The 17,116-nt window shown below is 50.3% G+C and overlaps 1 protein-coding gene across 1 annotated transcript in view; it reads right to left on the bottom strand.

The window, feature by feature from the left end:
* LOC144121323 (uncharacterized) overlaps positions 1-360 on the bottom strand; it is a 45,276-nt gene extending 44,916 nt beyond the window's left edge. Inside the window, exon 1 of the mRNA XM_077654489.1 lies at positions 337-360. The gene's annotated coding sequence lies outside the window, so the exon portion shown is untranslated. The remainder of the gene's footprint in view (positions 1-336) is intronic.
* Between the last annotated feature and the right edge of the window lie 16,756 nt (positions 361-17,116).

Here is a 17,116-nt window from a genome sequence, read left to right as displayed (position 1 = left end):
AAAGGTCCACAGTATTGTGAAATAAATAAATAACAGCCGGCTGAGGGGGCGCTCAGAGGCAACCGGTAGTCCTTGTTGCTGTTCTTCAGTGCAGGACAATACCAATGCTATTTGGGCCCCAGCATTCTTTTTGGCACTATGTATACTTGAGCGGCCAGCGCTACCATTTCGTGCAGACCATATTTTACAAGATAATAAAATAATGTGTCAGTTTGGTGCCAATATTGTCTGAAATATAGAATCAACACCGCAAAATTCAAACTAGAATTGCTGAATTCACATATCGCAGCTGGTACACCCTAATGTTCAAAGAGATCAGCAATAGAGCCCTCTTACCTGCTTTCAAGTGACGTAGGGCGTAAGATTATTTCACGCATTCTAAAGATTCCACTTAAGTTTTGCGTCGACCGTAACAATTACGCGTCTGCTGTGACTGCTGACTGTCTTTGTAGAGCTGGTGAGCTGCTTGCCTAGCACTCACAGCTGGGTACGGCAGGTACAAAATTCTTTTCATTTATTTTCTGTTTTGGTAATGTTGCTTATTACACTCTAAAAAATGTTTTACTTTAATCTATTTGAATCGCTGAACCGTCAAGCAATCAAGTTGGAGGGACGAACAGAGAGATGTTGTTTGCTTGCGTCTTTTTTTACTGCTGTGACACCGAAATGCCTGCGTCACTCGCTGTCATGAATCTGCAAGGTTACGGGAACGCAGAAAAAGTGCATTCTAAAGCGTACCATCGCAACAAAGTGAAACTTTGAAACCGATTCACACATGGAAGCGCAATTTTTTCTTACAAGGTTGCGGTGCGTTATAGCAGTTCATGCAGGACAAGGAATGTAACAAAAATGAAAAAAATAATTGAGAACAATGCGCGCTAAAGATAAATAAAGCATGCTTTTCAATAATATTGCGCTTCATTGAGTTCCGAGTACACTGCTTTGAGCGCTAAAACTGTATATCGTATCCCCATGCAGGAAAATAAACGTAGCTGAGATAAACGGAGCGCAATATTTCATGTAACAATATACAAACCATTCATGAATGTGATTCATTGCAACGCGAAGGCATTGGGAAGGCTATTAAAACTGTACATTGTATCGAAAAGCCGGATACTGAACGTAGCAAACATGAAAACATCAAAAGAATTACGTGCTGTAACGATAAATAGACTATGCATCACAATAAATATAAGGTGCCTTGCTTCTTATCTACAATGAAATAATCGTTAAAACTGTCTCTTACCGCATTGCAGGACAATGATAACAAAAAAAAATGAAAACAACAGTAGAATTAGGCGCGGTAACGATAACTAAACTGATTGATTGAATTCTTTCTTTATTTCAGTTTTTCGCGCAATACAAATATAAGATCATAATAAATATAAGGTGCATTGTACCTCGACGCCATTCAACGAGTCGCTAGAACTGTGACACGTATCGCCATGCGGGCCAGTGAATGTAGCAGAAATAGAAAGTGCAGACGACTGAGGTATAATGATAAATAAATTATGTACCACAATAAATGTAAGGTGCATTTTACTCGACGACATTCAACGAATCGTTAAAACTCTGTCTCGTACCGCCATGCACGACCATGTAGATAGCGGAAATGAAAATAACAGTAGAATTACGCGCACTAAAGATAAATAAACTATGCATCACAATAAATGTACAATGCATTGCGCGTCGGCTACATTGAACGAATCGCTAGAACTGTAACCCTTATCGCCATGCAGGGCAGTGAATGTTGCAAAAATAAAAGGTACAGAAAATTTAGGCGCAGCAACGATAAAGTATACATCACAAAAAAATGTAAGCTGCATTGTACCTCGGCGACATTGAATGATTAGTTAAAACTCAACGTTGTACCCCCATGCAGGACACGGAAAAGATGAGAAGAATTAGACATCTTAATGTTACTTAAAAATGTATGCATAACAATACGTATAAGGTACATTACACCCCTAGGACCACGGACAAAGAGCTAGAAGTGAACATCAAGTCGCCATGTCTGGAATTAAATGTAACAAAAATTCGAACAGCATGATAATTAGTAGCGGCAGCGATGATAGAAATATTCATCATAATAAATACGAGTTAAGATCATTGTACCCCAAACACATTGGCCACAACGTTGAAACTGCACACCGTATCATCATGCCGTATACTGAAAGTAGGAACAAAAAAAAAGGAAGAAAAGTTAGGCACAGTAAAAATAAACAAAAACCACCGCGGGGGCTAAGTAGTTAGACTGTTCGGGCTGCTCACCCGAAAGGCGCGGGTTCCATCCCGGCCCACGGCGGTCACAATTCAATGGAAGCGGAGTGCTACAGGCCCGTCGACTGTGCGATGTGAGTGCACGTTCAATAATCGCACGTGGTCTAAATTAGTCCAATCCTTCCACTACTGCATCCCTAATAGCCTGTGCCACTTTGCGACGTTCAAGCCAATAAAGCCAAGTCATAAACTATGCATAACAGGCACGAGATACATTCCACACTGAGGATTATGAGCAGAGAGCTGTAACTGAACATCCTATCACCATGCCTGTGACTAAATTCAGCTCAAATATATATAGAATTATAATTTGATGCCGTAACGATAATTAATGTACTGATCCTAATATTTAATAGGTGCACTGCACGCCGACGACGTTCCACACAACGTTAAAACTACACATCGCTTTATGATGCCATATACTGAAAGCAGGAAAAAAAAGCGCAGAAGTATTAGGCTCGGTAACGATAAATAATGTTCGCATCACACGAAGTATTCGATACATTGCTTCCCGGGGGCATCAGACAGCATTGAAACTGCACATCTTATCCCTATGCCAGACAATAAATGTGGTAAAATGAAAAGAGCAGAAGAAATGAGTGGTAACAAAATTTAAAGTGGGCATAACAGTAAGCATGAGGTACATGGCACCCCAGAGAAATTGGACTGACCTGTAAAACAGGCCATCGTATCGACATGCCTAAACAGAATCTGCCAGAACAGCAGATTAAATGAGCGCATTAACTATAAATAATGTTGCACCACGTCAAATGTGAGGTGCGTAGCATCCGGAGTACATCGGACTCAGTGTTAAAACGGCACATGATATATCTATGCCTGACACAGGATACAGCAACAATGGAAAAGCTAAATAATAAGCGCTGTAACGATGACTAGAGTGCGCGTCACAATAGGAACGTATGCAGTGCAGAGCACCCCGAGGAGGTGGCACTGAGCTTTAAAGCTGCAAATAGTGTCGCCATGCCGGGCACTGAATGTAGCGAAAATGAAAACAGCAGAATAAATAGGCTCTTCAACTAACAATGAAAGGCGCCTCCCCATATCTATGTTGTACAATTAATCCCGGTGGCGAGATGGTGAGCGTTAAAACTGCACCTCGTATTGCCATGCCCATTGTTCGTCGATGACGAACCGTTCATCGCCCAAACCCTCCGTTGGCCCAAGAAGAGTGCCACCTCTCCCGCCTGCGGAATCTCGTTTCGCATGAGCGCTCCAAAGCTCACTGCGACAGCGGGCATCGCTATGTTACCCACTGTCCTTGTCTTTTAGCGTGGCTTTGGCAGCCTCTCCGGAAGCCTGTCTCAACGCAGAATATATCGGCGCACTACGCTGGGTCTTGCGCGTTCATCGACCGCGTCAGCAACCTGAACTATACCGGATAGCACGTCACATCTCTAGTGGTCGTCGTTCAGCCATGACCGAAATCGCCTATCTCGCCTATATGAATACCTGCCTTTCCCGTGTTGATGCCTGTCTACCTCGGCCAGTGATCATTGGCTGCCCAGCAGTAAAATGTGATAGCGATGAAGGTGAATCTGAGATCATCAGTAGGAGGAGAACGTCGTTCGTCGACTGGTCGTCTCAGCTTGAGCGGCTGTTTTCAGCTGAGCTCTGCCCAGCTGCTTCCATTGGACGCTCCGGCAGCCAACCCCTAGCGTAACGATATCATTCTAAACTATGCACGTGCTGACGTCGACAAAGTGAATTGATGCTTGAAATTTTTCAGGGAACTTATAGAGAGGATTCTGGGATCGTACGACCATTCAAAACCGGTGCATATTTAGGGATAAGTAAAAGTACATAGAAGATTCATCGGTGCCAAAATTTCCGGTAAAATCACGAGCTGAAAAACGGCGGTACACAACAGAAATAAAGAGGTGCTTAAAGGGGTACTGCATTAAATTTTAGGTGGTCTAATTTTCTACTGGGATGAAAGCTGGAGTTCCTAAGACGATTGAAACCGCATCGTTTTTTGCACGAAGCCAGCAGAAACCCCATTTTCCCCTCATTTTTTCTTTGAACTGATGCACCTGGCGACGGCGCCCCGAACTACTGCTCCTTGGAAGCTGTGACGTCACACGTCTCACTGCCTCCGTGCCCGGCCGCTTCGGCATCATGGCGTGCGCATACTGCACCACGTAGAGGACGCGCTGCGATTGTGCCACCGCTTGTGACCGGAGTCCTTTGAGCTCGAATGTGATCCACGTGCCTGCCAGCCGAGCGAATGGTGGGGTGCCCAAAGTGTTATTCGGCTAGAGGTTGTAACAGTAGTACGGCAGGTAAAGGGACACACCATGTCATGCCTTCCCAAAAAGTGCTAAGCTCTGAAGAGTGGATCCGTGTCGCGGAGCTGCCCTTCGCCACAAACCATCTAGGCCCGAATTTTTATCGTGGCAATTCAATCGACAGCGACTAAGGTGCAAATCTTTCTCTGTTCCGAATCCACATGCTGAAGCGACAGCGCCTCAAACCTGACTCGATTCTGTATGTAATGTCACGTATATTTGTGAGGGAGACGTTACTGAATACCAGGAGCCAGGCAGGAGGAAGAGGTTGTTGTTGTTGTCCTCAATATAGCGGTAATGGCGGTCGACAAGCAATAGCACAAGCACTACATCATTGTTTTCCAGGTCAGCTGTGCGCGACCTCGCAATACTCGGTGGGAATATATATATATATATATATATATATATATATATATATATATATATATATATATATATATATATATATATATATATATATATATATATATATCGACGCGTTGCCGGTTGGGGCAGCAATTCCAACTTCTCAAAGCAAAACTTATTTATTAAAGACGGGACCGAAATACAAGGCAGTGATGACAAGGCAGTTTAAAGAAAAGGCAGTTTAAAGAAAGGCTGTTTAAAAAAGGCTGTTAAAAACGGCCGAGCTTGAGACTCGGCGCGCTCGTACCAAGACGTTGTTTCCCACGGGTTTTAACCCCTTCGATAATTGGGCGGAGCTTGAGTAATCTAGCTCTCGCCCAATTTTAACCAACCGCAGTGCAGTGGCACCGTATGTGCAAGTGGGCGGAGCCCAGGGCTCGCCGGTCCGAGCCCAGTGGAATGCGCAGCTCGCTGCATGCGCATTCGATCCACCGATTGCCACGCGTCGGGACAGAAAGGATTAGTGCCGCAGCTCACCCTAAGCGCGGGCGTCACGCCTCGACGTACATTCCTCGATTTCCTCCCCCCGGGCATGGCCGCTCCTGGTAACAGCTCAGAAGGTCGAAGGAACGCGAGCGGACGCATGCCATATCGGCTCCGTCAAGTGTCGCTATTTCTTTCGGCGCATCAATTCGGCCTCTCTCGAAATTTGATCGAGTGGGTCCCTAACATCACCAGGACTCTGGAGACACCAAATTTCATCAGGTGGGCCCAATTTTCGCTTTGCGAGGGGAGATTGTCACTTTGCCACGAGAAGCGGGCGCTAGGCCTAACGGCTGCGTCGCTCCCGTGGCGGCGACACCCTCGCCGCATCTCAAGATGGCTTCCCAAGCCCTCTAAGGGGCCACGACCCTGCCGAAATGGCCTGGACGACTGTTTCGGCACCTCAACCTGAAGCTCCCGCGGAACCTGCACGTTTCGAGCACGAGGAGCTCTTTCAACTTGTCAACCGGCGCGGCAGAGCCGGCTCCAACACGGCGGCTGCCACATCGGCGGCGTCCCAAGCCAAGCAGCAAGCCCTCACGCACGGGCCTGCCTCATCGCGTACAAAACAATCCCAGTCGCGTCAGTGGAAACCCCGCCCAATGCCACAGATGCACCCTGAAGACTACGTGGTCATAATCAAGCCCAGGGTCACCGCCGACCTACGGAATACGTTCCGACGTGGTGAGTTGGGCAAAGCCCTGAACTCGCACCTCGGTATTTCTACTGCCGAGCACGTTCTAAATATCGTCCCCGCCTGGGAGCAGAATCTGCTCGTTGTGGGCGCACGGAATCCACACCTTGCCGATCGCCTGCTCGGCGAATTCAAGTTGTCGACAACCAAAGGCACCCTGCCCGTACACGGGCATTTGAAACAAACCGGGGACGTGTGCCGCGGCGTCATCGGAGGCATCGCCGACGAAGAAACCAGCGCAACGCTCACCGCCCAAATTGCCTGGCGAGGCGGCCAGATTGCCAACATTCGCCGCCTCGGACAATCATCCATCGCGGTGATCACCTTTGTTGGAAAGGTGGTCCCGCGGTACGTCCACTACAACGGGGAACTCACCCCCGTCCGAGAATACAAGCGCACTGTACCGGCCTGTGTGAAGTGCGGTACTGTGGGACACCGCGCGGACATTTGCCCCACGCCTAACTCGCCCAAGTGCGGCCTTTGCGGCCAAACTGTGACTGTGACGCAGGACGGCCGTGCGCCACACGAGTGCAACCCGTCCTGTGCAATCTGTGGACTAGCCCACCCCACGGGCTCGAAAGATTGTAAGGCAAAATTCCGCAGACTTCATCTTGCCGGAGCCAAGCCCTCCCAACATGGAGTAACCGAGAAGCCAGCGCCTGGAAACAGGCAAGGTGCCCCCGTCGACGAAGCCAATGGCGGCGCGGTACGCGGCAATCACGCCACCGGCTCGCGCGAGGGAGACATCAACGCGGCCTCCTCCTCTCCCGGAGTGAAGTCAACGGGAGAGAAGAAGCGAAAGAAGAAAATGAAGAAGAATAAGCAGGCGCCACCACCGCCCCCTAGCGGAGACGACGCCAAGCACTTCCCCGCCCTCAAACCAAGTGGCGCTGCCGGAGCCCGCGCCCCGGCGCAGCAGCAACACACTCAGGTGAGCAGCTGGGCAGAGGTCGCCTCCTCCCCTCCCTCCTCCTCACCCTCTTCCCCCTCCTCGGCTTACGGCATTGATGTCGAAAGCCGCAAACAAAATGAGCAGCTAAGAGCACAGATCGGGCACTTGCTCACCAAAATTCAAAATTTAGAGGAAAAGCTAGCTGCTGCGACGGGTATCCCGAGTTCCGACGCCATGGAGAGTGAGCCCGAAGTGCCGCCCGCGTTCGAGTCGGCAATGGGCGCAATGGAGGCGCGTCTCACCTCCCATTTCCAGAAAATGCTAGAAACGGCGATGAGCTGCATGGAGACCAAATGCTCGGCATCGGTCCCTGCAGCTATCAGCCGGTGCATGAAATCCACCACCACCCGAACGAGCCGGCGGTTCGAGGGGATCCGAGCCTTCAACAGGCACAAGAAAATTATCGGCACTCCCAGAGACGCGGATTCGGTGAACTCCAACCCCGCACCCCAACCCGGTGCTGGCTCTAGGTCGGAGTCCCATCAGCCTCCATCTGACACCTCCATTGCTAATGATGGCAGGACGACATAACAAGCGTTCCCCTCCTCCGAAAACACACAAATTGGTAACCGTAACGCAATGGAATTGTAGAGGCTTCAAGGCCCGGCAGAAACGCGCGAACCTGCGTCTCTACCTAGAAAGTTTCGAGGCTTTGCCCGCCGTGGTCGCCCTCCAGGAGCCAGGAACGGCGGCCCAGTTGACTAATTACGCGACGTTCCAGCGAGACCCCTCGTCCTGTCTCCTCGTACACAAGTAGTACACCGCCTCCGAAATTGACCTCGATCTCAATATACCGTACTCATACGCCATGGTAAGGATCCTTCCCCTTCGACGGTCGGATCCTCCCTTACACGTACTTAATGTATACTGCTCCCCGAAACTAAAGCGAGTGACCTTCGCGGACCTCTTTAGCCGTGCACTTAAAGAGGCGGGTCGCGACCCCCTGCTGATTGTGGGCGACTTCAACGCCCCTAGCCAGCTATGGGGCTATCGTAAGGTGGAATTGCGCGGACGCATGCTGGCGGAGTTGGCGTCCACACTGGTGCTCACCCTCCACACTGACCCGGCATTTCCTACGCGCGCAGGCAACTCGGTGACCCGAGACACATGCCCGGACCTCACCTTCACTCGCAACATAAGACACGCTGACTAGATCAACACCGAGGAAACCCTCGGCAGCGACCACTGCATTCTCAACACCACTGTTTATACACGCCCCCTCAAGCGCCCCACCACACAAGCACACATCCCCAATTGGACCACCTTTCGCCAAAATTTCCCATCCGACGCCAACACGAACATCACAAAGCAAGGCTACACGAATTGGTCCCAGTTAGTCATATCGCACCTTCGCTCCGACGAGAAGCAGATACAGCTCACAGAGGCAGTCACGGACGTGGACAACCACCTCCTCCACCTCTGGCAAGCGCGCCGCGGCCTTACGCGCCGCTGGAAGCGCCAGAAACACAACAAGAAGCTCAAAGCGCGCATTGCGGACCTCACCCGGCAGGCAGCAGAGTACGCGGCCCAACTCGCTGACTCCAACTGGGTGGAACGCTGCAACACGGCGGCTAGGCAAATGTCGAGCCTCAACACATGGCGGCTCTTCCGAGCCCTCATCAACCCAACGCAGACCCGCACAGAAACGCACAAGCAACTACACAAAGCCATGCACTCATTCCAAGGAAACACAACGCAGTTGGCACAGGCACTCCGGGATCGCTACCTGTGCACAACTCAGGACGGCCGCACATCGGCCTTTTCCTACGCGGGCAGGGAAAACTCGGAGTTGGACAAGCCTTTCCAGCTTCACGATCTGCGGGCCAGTCTGGCCATAATGAAGAAGGGCACCACGCCGGGCCGGGACAAGGTTACCGTCAAACTTTTGGCGAACCTTCCTGATTCCGCGTACCAGTGCCTTCTAGAATACATTAATGCGATCTGGACGGGGGAAACCCCCCTCCCCATTGACTGGAAGACGGCCCTTGTCACCTTCATCCCGAAGGCCGGGAAACCAATCGACACGGACAACCTCCGCCCCATCTCTCTCACCTCGTGTGTGGGCAAATTGATGGAGACGATGGTACGGGATCGGCTGTCCGAATACCTCGAACAACACAACACCTTCGCGGACACCATGTTTGGATTTCGCCCACACAGATCCGCACAGGATGTCCTGCTCCAACTCGACCGCGAAATCTTGAACCCCATCACATATCCCCAAAACGACAAAATTGTCCTCGCGCTCGACCTGAAAGGAGCGTTCGACAAGTAACTCACGAGGTCATACTCACACACTTGAGTCAAACTCACTGCGGCATCAATACCTTCAATTACGTGAAGCAATTTCTCACGGACAGACTATCATACATCAAAATACAGGACCAAGAGCATGGACCTTTCCTGCTCGGCACGAGGGGGACTCCACAAGGCGCGGTGCTGTCCCCTCTGCTATTTAACATAGCCATGATGCGCCTACCTGCCCTGCTGGGTGCCGTCGAAGGGGTCCAGCACGCGCTGTACGCCGACGACATCACCCTCTGGGCTACGCAAGGATGCCTAGGGGACATGGAGACCAGCCTGCAAACGGCCGCCAGCATAGTGGACCGCTATGCCCGGGACTGTGGTCTGCAATGCTCCCCGCAGAAATCGGAATTCGTGCATCTGCGCCCCTCGCGCACATGCTCGACACAAATCAATCTCTTCCTGCAAAGTGGCCCCATTAACGAATCCAAGGAAATCAGAGTCCTCGGACTCTTCATACACAACCAGCGACGTTGCGGCACAACACTCGCCAAGCTCCGGCAGGTGGGGGACCAGGTGGGCCGCATGGTCCGCCGGTTTTGCAACAAGCGCGGTGGGTTACGATGCAAAGACGCCTTACGGCTGGCGAACGCATTCGTGACCAGTCGAATCTTGTATTCGACTCCCTACCTCCACCTGCGGAAACAGGAAGAGGATGCTCTCGAGGTCATCCTCCGCAAAATCATGAAACGCGCGCTGGACCTCCCGGTCTCTACCTCTACCAGCCACCTCATGGGACTGGGGATGGTGAACACTTTCAGGGAGCTTCGGGAGGCCCAGCTCACCAACCAATACACTCGTCTCACAAAGACAGGGTCGGGTCGCCGCCTTCTAGCCCGACTTCACATCCAGCACACCCAATTCACAGAGGAGAGATGCCGCCTTCCCGTACACTGGAGACGCGCCCTCCACGTGCGGCCTCTCCCCACCAACATGTCCAAAGAGGACCATAATGGCAGGCGCCAGGCGCGGGCGGAAGCCTTGGACCGCCATTTTGGGAAAAAACCAGGAGTCTTCTACTTGGACGCCTCCGGCCCGGACCCCAAGGGATGGTACACGGCCGCGGTCGTCCACGAGGGCAAAACAGTATACGCCCTTACTTTCAAGGCCCAGTCAGCAATTCACGCAGAAGAGGTCGCCATCGCCCTGGCAGCCTCCTACTCCTCCTCCAAATACATAATCACCGACTCGCGAGGGGCTTGTCGAAGCGTCGAGCAAGGGTGGGCTACTCCCCTGGCTTATCGCATCTATCAAAATTGTAGCAGAGACTCCGATCCTGCGCACCGATCTATTATTTGGGCTCCAGGTCACCAAGGCCTCCACGGAAACGAAGCAGCCGTCGCCGCCGCCCGTGCGCTCTCTCTCCGGGCGTTTCCCTCGGGACCCGACGATGACCAGGACTCCGATTTCAATCCGGTTTGCACTTTTAAGGAAATATGCGATTACTACAAATCCACCCACCAAACTCTTCCCACTCCTTGCAAAGGGCTGGGGAAGGCCAACGAGCGGGTACTCCTGCGCCTGCTCACTAACACGATGCTGTGCCCGGCAACTCTAAAGCATTTCAATCCTCAGTTCGACGGGCGGTGCTCACACAGTGGGGAGGTGTCGGACACCTACCACATGGTGTGGGCCTGCCAGCAGACCCCATCCCTAACCCCTATCCCAAACCCCACCCGAGAGGACTGGGAGGCGACCCTGTCCGGCTGCTGCACCCTCCAGGCCCAAAGGGCCTTAACGCAGCGTGCCCGGGCTGCGGCAACCGCCAATGGGGTGCCTGACTAGGCATCCCCACCTAGTGGTTGTAAGGGCGTGACCCTTCAGGTCACGGACCCCAACACCTCTCTCTATAATTAATAAATGTTTTTACCACCACCACCTGGTAACAGGTGCGGGAGGGGGGGGGGGGTCCCATCGTACCTGTGGGCTTCCACTTAACACCTCCCCACCAAGAATGTTGGGGGGACATTGCTGTACACACAACATACCGAAGCCCACAATAACACAAAGGATCCGGCCTTCTACAACATACAAAACGCGCGAAAGCACAAGTACCAGCACAAAAAACAAAAACCAAGGAGGGGCACTTCACATCCTACTTATGGCAATAGCGAAAAGAGTATGTTCACAAGGATATCGTGTTGCATGCATCTACACTCAGATTTACGTATTTTTCTCTTTGCGAGCAAATAACAGTCGAAACACTCATCACACAAGGACTCCATCATTAATGCACTTGAGATGTCAGTCCACAAGCACTCACACACCCACACTCAGGTTGGGCCACCGTCCCGTACGTTCCTCGGCCCGCGATGTCTGATCCATCTACCTAGCACAGGCGGCTCCCTGATTTGTTGCTGGGTCAGATGCGTGTACTCATGTAGTGTGGATTCAAAGGTGCAACTCCCACTATGCAATTCCGGAACACCTTTTATATCCCCAAACTCTCCGTCAGACTCAAAAATTACGCCCACGTTGTTAACTCTGGCGTAATACTTTCTTAGTCTATTGGCGTGCACCCAGCGCTCAGAACCATCTCTGAGCTTGACAACATAGCTATCTGGTCGTCTATGCTCTTTATTCTTTGCTGGGCCCACCCATTTAGGTCGCATCTTGTTCTGCTGATTCGTATCTAACACGAGGCCTTCCTCACCCTCACAGAACCCTTTGGCCCGTGCCCTTAGATTGTATTTCTCCGCATACGCTTTCTGCAGCTGCTTGATTTGGTGATCTACCTTGTCTGCTACTTCAGCCATTTGCTGCCGCAGCTTGATCAGATACTCTGACGTAGCCTTATTTCGGCACGTAGGTGGTGTCCAGTTCCCTGTCCATGTCTTTTGAAGGATGCTTAATGGGCCTTGAGGGACGCGCCCATACATAACATCAGCTCGCGTTACGTTTTCGACCGTGGCTCTCGCTGTCATCTTTGCGTCCTGCTGGTGACGACCTCGCTCATTACCAGACCCTACATTGGGCCTCTTCTGTGGGCAGTTCCACTGCACGTGACCGAATTTACCACAGCCATAGCAATTTGGTGGTTCCCTGTGCTCGTCCTTGGATCGATTTCCTTGGTTCCGTGGCTCGCGCAGCTTTGCCTCATACTTTTTCGGCTCCTCTGCAGCCCTTTGACGGCGCCCGCGCCTACCGTCTTCATATTGTTCGGCAAGTTGCGCAAGCTCCTTGGGTTTCAACCACTTATCTGTCTCCTGTTGGAGAATGTACTCGCGTATTTCGTCCGGCATAATCTGCTTAGCGCGGTCTGCCACCATTAAGGCCCGAACGTGCTCAAATGTTCTTACTTTCCTACTTTGCAAGTAGTATCCAAGCGTTACGTCCAATTGGGTGACAAACTGACCCCAGCTTTCGGCATCTTTTCTACAAGTCTAGAACCTCCGCTTGTATTCTTCAGCTTTTAATCTGAGCTCCGCGAGTACTAGCTCCCGAATTTCCTCGAAACTCATTACCGTGTCAACCGACTGGTTAGCCACGAGTGCCCGAGTTTTTTCATTCAGGGAGGGCATTATAATTGGCCCCGCGATGCCATTCGGGATCTCGCAGGCCCTTATCATATTTTCGGCGCTTTTGAACCATGCAGGAATGAGGTCTTCCGACTGTGGCATTGGCGCGAGGACTGCCCTTAGATCATCCGCGTGCCGGCCCAATTTTTCCCTTCTGCTGCCATTTCCCGGGGTGCTCTGACCTCTCCGAATCAGCGTCTGGAGCTGAATTTTTAGCCTAAGAGCTTCAATCTCGAGCTTCTGCTCCCTCAAGCGCGTGCTACCCTGACTGCTGTCACTCGCCGGGGTGTTAGCGCTCTGCCCATCCATAATCGTCACGTTCTCCGTGCATTCCCCGCCAGAATCCGTGTCACTAGCGTTTTGACTTCCCACGCGCAGCCTCTGTGCTCCGGTAGTGACTGACATCGCGTTCCCGGAGAAAACGGGAAAGGGCCCACCTGTGTTCTGCAGACTTCTTGTTCGTGCTGCGCTGGGTCGGTGTCTGTCTTTCCGCTGTCCACGTTCAGCTGGTGGCGGAAGGGGTGGGAGTCCCACCGGTGCTCACTGCGGTGCCCATCACGTCCTCCAGGCCGATGAAGTCGCCAGCTACAGATGCCGCCGAAGTCGCCGCGCTTCGCTCCGTCGGTCCGCTTCCTCGCTGTCAGCGCTGACGTGGAGCCTTGACTCCGAGGCCTTGCACCAGGGTATCGCCTCACTTGGACCTTGGTCCCCGGGGCTTCTCACCAAGATTTTGTGCCCGTCAACCTTCCGGAAGGTACTGCCTCCAACCGCTCTGCAGGAAGCCGCTCAGACGATCCTGGTCACGGCACCAGTTAAACTTTCCTGCCCTCCTACCGATGGGAACGGCGGTTAGCGGTACGAAGAGCACTTCAGGTCTTCGTCCGGCGACACATTGCCGGTTGGGGCAGCAATTCCAACTTCTCAAAGCAAAACTTATTTATTAAAGACGGGACCGAAATACAAGGCAGTGATGACAAGGCAGTTTAAAGAAAAGGCAGTTTAAAGAAAGGCTGTTTAAAAAAGGCTGTTAAAAACGGCCGAGCTTGAGACTCGGCGCGCTCGTACCAAGACGTTGTTTCCCACGGGTTTTAACCCCTTCGATAATTGGGCGGAGCTTGAGTAATCTAGCTCTCGCCCAATTTTAACCAACCGCAGTGCAGTGGCACCGTATGTGCAAGTGGGCGGAGCCCAGGGCTCGCCGGTCCGAGCCCAGTGGAATGCGCAGCTCGCTGCATGCGCATTCGATCCAACGATTGCCACGCGTCGGCACAGAAAGGATTAGTGCCGCAGCTCACCCTAAGCGCGGGCGTCACGCCTCGACGTACATTCCTCGATTTCCTCCCCCCGGGCATGACCGCTCCTGGTAACAGGTGCGGGAGGGGGGGGGGGTCCCATCGGCCCTGTGGGCTTCCACTTAACACACACATATATATATATATATATATATATATATATATATATATATATATATATATATATATATATATATATATATATATATATATATATATATATATATATATATATATATATATATATATACCACTACAGTCCTGAAGAAGACCGCACCGCGGTCGAAACGTTGATAAATAAAAGTGTCTTTGTAGAAGTGCCCACTTCTCTTAAATCTATATATATATATATATATATATATATATATATATATATATATATATATATATATATATATATATATATATATATATATATATATATATATATATATATATATATATATATATATATATATATATATATATATATATATATATAACGATCTTTTTGCTACTAATGCTGTCAGCCAATAAACAAGCACCCCACATAAGTAGATGAGGGGCAGATAGTTACGTATGAGACGTGGGTTGTAAAACCAGGTACAAAGGAAGGCTTTACTGACCCTGCTTGAGCCCTGCCAAATTGTTTTATCTTAAAAACCTTGTGGGAACATTATGATTTCCACCAAATCGCTTGGCTTTTCATCCTATGCACAGTACGCCGTCAGTGTGACACCTGTTTTTGAAACATTCATCGAAGGTAAAGACAGCAGGCTTTCTTCGAACTTCAGGAATGTCATTTGAGAGTTATTCCATAACCTAAAGCATTTTATTCAGCTCGTGTAATTTTGAACACTAACTCTTAGATCCCTGTCACAAACACAGCACGAGAATGTTCGAATCGCTGTTCAAAATTTTCGAATATTCACACACCGCTAGGCACCACACTTAAAGCGTCATTGTAGATGGCGTCTGAAACGACCAAAAATAAGTATGCGTCATTTGTAGAAGCAGCATGTTGTCACCGACAAACGGTTGACGTACGCAGGGAGACTTACTGAGGCGTGCTGGGACGCGCCAGGTAGGCAGCAGGGAGTTTAAGAGAGGAATAAGGAAAAAACCACTAGCCCCTAGCATAACAAAGGCATAGCCAGAAAATACAGTTCGGTCAAGTGATGACGCCACTAGAGGGGCTTGCAGCGTGGCGTTACTCCTTCGCTCTGACGGGCACCGACTCGATGCCGCACTTTGAGTCCGAGCAATAAGAAGCAGAACGAGATGGGACGTTGAAAGTGTTTAGCGCCTGGTGTTGAGTCGCATGAGACTCTAGCGGCCGTAGTACGGCTTCATTCTGGCGGCGTGGACAACTTAGGAGGACGGCGCTCTAGAGGAGTGAACTGTGCCTTCGGGGAGGGCTTCGTAGTTGGCCTTGCTGAGTTGACGGAGCAACTCTAATGGCCCAAAGTATCTGCGAAGATGTTTTTCAGATCACCCTCGCATGCGGATTGGGCTCCACAGCCGGTATTGTTCGCCGGGCTGGTAACTCACATCTGTGTGGCTGAGGTTATAGCGGCGAGCTTGCTGGTGCCGGATTCGCTGTCGAGCGAGTTGGCGGGTGGCCTCGGCATGACTAACGAATTGGTCAGCAACCGTAACAGAGCAGTTAGCAAGATATGGGAGCTCCATTGCGCCCAGCGTGGCTGTGGCTTCACGACGGTGGACTCAACGGAACGGACTGAAGCGGGTCGTTTTGTTGGATGGTAGTGTTTGATGCAAAAGTCACGTAAAGGATTACTGCGTCCCAGTTCCGATGGTTTGCGTTGACATACAAGAAAATCATGTCGGCGAACGTCTTGTTCGGCCGTTCGATGAGTCAGTTTGTTTTAGGGTGGTAAGCAATTGTTTTGCTGTGACTTGTGCCGCTCAGTCGCATAACCTTCAGCGTAAGTGCCGAGGTGAACGCTGTTCCCCTTTTGTACAAATGAAAGCAAAGAACCAATAAAATATTATGTTATTTCAGATCACACAGTAACTGCGTAGTTATTTACTGGATGCTTGCAAGATGTATTCAGAGAATTAGATTTATTATAGCCAGGCATAACATTTAAGAGTAACGCCCCATTACTTTCTGATATGTTGTTGACATTGCTCGCCTATACAACCAAGGGAAGCAATTGTAACTCATGATTAAAGACATGAAAGCGCAAGATACAGCTGGGTGCTTAAAAATTTGTCGCTGCAAAAGGAGGACTGTTCAGCAGTATGGGAACGGACTAAGAGTTTACTCTAGGTAGTGCGGCATCAAACGAGCTAGTTGCATATGAGTTAACAGTACGTGTGTTGGGCATGTTGGAATTGATTCATATTGTGGACCAGCGCAAAACGGACAACGGACTTGGGTAAGAGAAGACGGCATAGGCGCTGTCAAGCAACTGAATTTTATTGAAAAACCACGTGAAATATATAAGTTTAAAAACGCACTAAACCAACAGAACAAAAAAAAAACATAGACATATCGCGGATTACACAGCGGATGGAAGACTCTTTTCTAGGAAGGCTATCTCATTTCTCTGTAATGCCACGGATGGTTTTGCCACACACGTGTCAGTGTTCTTGGCATTGCAATAACCTTCAAAGATTTCCCTTCCTAACTGATTGCTCCTGCAGTATCGGATCTCAGTATTATGCAAATCATGGAGGCAAGGGTCGTCATTTTCATCTTTGAAAACGCGGCAATGCTGCACTAGGTTAGAGGAATGGTATATTTTTTTTTATGTCGAGCGAATTCTCGGGCTCTTTCAGCCTGGTGTTAATGCACCTTCCCGTCTGGCCATAATAAACCTTTCCGCAAGACAAAGCAACCCTATATACGACTCCTTTTTTGCAGTTCATGAACTTTT

This window comes from Amblyomma americanum, chromosome 2 (genome assembly GCF_052857255.1).
Source record: "Amblyomma americanum isolate KBUSLIRL-KWMA chromosome 2, ASM5285725v1, whole genome shotgun sequence".
Taxonomy (NCBI): Eukaryota; Metazoa; Arthropoda; class Arachnida; order Ixodida; family Ixodidae; genus Amblyomma; species Amblyomma americanum.
Note: the sequence above shows the minus strand (reverse complement) of the source record. Positions and strands in the feature narration are given on the sequence as shown.